Source organism: Penaeus vannamei, chromosome 22 (genome assembly GCF_042767895.1).
Source record: "Penaeus vannamei isolate JL-2024 chromosome 22, ASM4276789v1, whole genome shotgun sequence".
Classification (NCBI taxonomy): Eukaryota; Metazoa; Arthropoda; class Malacostraca; order Decapoda; family Penaeidae; genus Penaeus; species Penaeus vannamei.
The window spans coordinates 22404037-22407824 of NC_091570.1; positions in this window are offsets into that span (position 1 = coordinate 22404037).

Sequence of the window (3788 nt, forward strand, 5' to 3'; positions counted from 1 at the left end):
ATAGCGAGGAGGAAGAAGAGGAGGAAAAGATGAACAAGGAGGAGGAGGAGGAGTAAACGAGGGGGAGGAGGCAGAAAGGAGGAGGAAGACGAGTAACAGGGGGAAGGAGGAGAAGGAGAAGGAAAAATGAAGGAGAAGAAAAAGAAGCAGAACAAGAAGACGAGGAAGTAGACAATGAAGAGCACGAGGAAAGGAAGAACAAGAGAATTGAGAATGTGGAAGGGGAAGTGGAAAAGCAGGACGAAGAAAAAAAAAATAGAAAAAGAAAACGAGCAGTAGAATAAAACAAACAAACAAATTAGATAAAGTAGACACAGAAGCCATTTCTGATCCTTCTGAGAGACCCTCCCCCCTTCCTCCTCCTCTTCCCCTCCCCCTGTTCCCCTTAGGATGCACCTGTTATCTTTAGGATGCCGTCTCATCTCTCACACTCACTCTCTTTGTCGCTCACTCTCACATTCACTCTCGCTTGTTCACTCACTCACTTATATACACACTCTCTCTCCCTATTTCTTATGCATACTCTCTCTCGCACTCTTATGTAATCTCTATGTACACACTCTCGCACGCTCTCTTTTATACACACACTCTCTCTCCTTCTTAAGCACATCCTCTCTCTCGTTCACTCTTATGCGCAATCTCTTTCTCGCTCATTCGTATGTAAATTCTCTTTTGTAATCTCTTATGCGCACTCTCGCTCACTCTTTTATACACACATTCTCTCTCAAATCATCAATCTCTCTCTCTCTCTCTCTCTCTCTCTCTCTCTCTCTCTCTCTCTCTCTCTCTCTCTCTCTCTCTCTCTCTCTCTCTCTCTCTCTCTCTCTCTCTCTCTCTCTCTCTCTCTCTCTCCTCTTCCTCCTCTTCTTCTTCCTTACAATCATTCTCTCTTTCACTCTGAATGTCTACTTGCTCTCTCCCTCACTCCTTTCCATTATCCTTCTATTTTTTAGCATTCACTCTCATTTCTCTCTTATTTGCTCACTCACTATCCTTCTATTTTTCATTTGCTCACTCACTTTCAGTGTGCCTGTCTATTAATCTCATCATCATTCTCTCTCTCTCTCTCTCTCTCTCTCTCTCTCTCTCTCTCTCTCTCTCTCTCTCTCTCTCTCTCTCTCTCTCTCTCTCTCTCTCTCTCTCTCTCTCTCTCTCTCTCTCTCTCTCTCTCTTCTTCTTCTTCTTCTTCTTCTTCTTCCTCCCTCTATTTATCTCCTCCTTCCGGCATTGCATATATATATGTATGTATATATATATATATATATATATATATATATATATATATATATATATATATATATTTATATATCAACCTGTCTCTCAGTGTGTCTGTCTATCAATCTCATCATCATTCTCTCTCTCTCTTTCTCTCTTTATATATATATATATATATATATATATATATATATATATATATATATATATATATATGTATATATATATATATATATATACATATGTATATATATATATATATATATATATATATATATACATATGTATATATATATATATACATATATACTTTTCTCCCTCTGTCTCTATCTCTCTATCGCCTTTACTCCCTCCCTCCCTCCCTCCCTCTCCCTCTCCTTCTTATTCACACCCACACATCCTGTCCGCATACCTACAAGAAATCAAAGTCATCTAACATATGTCTTCCTTCATATCTTGTACTATCATATATGTTTTATTTATATGCTTTTTTATGTCGTTCAATTGTCGCTGAGATTTTTTTATTTATATATACAAATATATATTGTAGTTGGTACAGTTATTGTTGCTTCGTCATTGAATCATCGCTGCCAACGTTGACGTCGTTTGTATTATTGGGTTTGTGTGCGTAAATATTTTTCATGTGACCGATTTGTCCATTTATGTCTGTACAAGTCTTATAAATACGTGTGTGAGAGATAGTGTGTGTTTGGTAATGTGTGTGTATGTGTTTGTACATGTATTTGTATATGCGTATATGGATGTATATATATGCGAGCGTGTGTGTGTGTGTGTGTGTGTGTGTGTGTGTGTGTGTGTGTGTGTGTGTGTGTGTGTGTGTGTGTGTGTGTGTGTGTGTGTGTGTGTGTGTGTGTAGATATAGATAGATAGATAGATAGATATACATGCATATGAGAAAGACCAACAGCCAAGCAGACTTGCATAACCATCGTAGTAGACACGGAAGTTGATGCAGACAAATACATAAAAAATATAAATAGATATTGTACGTCCATGTATATACTTTTATATACATACTGTGATATACTTTACTATACTGCATATTGTACTGTACTATATTTACTATAAAGGATTATAAACGCACGTTATCATAATAAACTATACTCTGATACTAAACATAGCAACTTTTATATACTCTGCTATACTGTACATACTATGCAATACATACTTCATGCATATATAATCATACAATATACACGCATCTGTTCATCTTTCGGAGCAAAAGCAAGAGTTGTTTTTAAACGTGAGAAAACATTTGATAATTTGTTCCAGAGAGTTGATTCTAAGGACTTATAATGATACAAAATTGGAATAAGTTACTTTAAAACACTTTGGTAGTTACCTGAAATTCTGTTATGTAATGAAATATGTAGATTAGATTAGATTGTGCGAAACTGTGAAATCATGTTATATTTGTAGAATATGTAGATTAGATTCAATTGTGAAATTATGTTTATAGAATATTGTAGATTATGTTGGATTGTGACATTGTGTTTGTAGAATGTCGTAGATTTTGCGAGATTGTGAAATGATGCCAATATGATGTCTAAGTTATATTAGATCGTGAAATTAAGTTAATGAAATATATAGATTATAACGAACTGAAGAATTCTTTAAAAAGAATATGTAGATTATAACATATTGTGAAGATATGATTTAATGATGTGTAAACTATATTACTTAATATCAATAGTACGTATGGAATCGAATCAAAGACGTCACTTTATATCAGAATGTATGGTGCGAAGATAGAAAATGGAATCTTTTTGATATTAGCCTAAGAAACGAATAGAAACATCTTGAGGCATCAATAATCAATTCAAAATCTAAATTGAAAATAAATAATGGCCAAAATAGAAGAAATAGTTATCATAGTAGTAAAGATAAGGATGATAAAGATTAATGATGGAAAAATAATAAGAATATTAATATCACCAATGATTATGATGAAAATAACATTTGTAAATTTATTAATGCTAATAAAGTATATTATGAAAACAAGACAGCACTGATGACGGTTAAATCAATGATGATGTTAATCGCTATAAATATTAACAATAATATGGACCTTACGCAAAGATAATACTACGATTAGACGCAATTCAAAGCAGTACCCTTGATAAACAATGATGACAAAACAAACACAACAGCTGTCTTCGTGAATTTATCTCAGGCAAAAATAGCAACATCAGGAAATTCATTGTTCAAGAGCAGAAAAAAGAGAAAAAAAGAAACCCAAAACAAGAAAAGTAACAGTAAAGTTCACTTGCTCCTAAAAATATGGTATTACGTCAGATGACAGAAACAGAAAGAAAAAAAAATGTGTTTCATTGTGCAAAGTGGCGCTGAGTTCGCCTGAAAAGTTCGCTTGCATGACCCGACTTGTGTTTTTTCCGTTTTCTTTTTTATTTCCTGTTTTCTTTTTTATTTCCTGTTTTCATTTTTTATTTCCTGTTTTCTTTTTCTTTTCCGTTTATTTTTATTTCTTTTATGTGCTAGTTATGTTTGTATTTTGAGCTTGGATCCTTTGGCGGTGTTGAGGATTTGCGAGT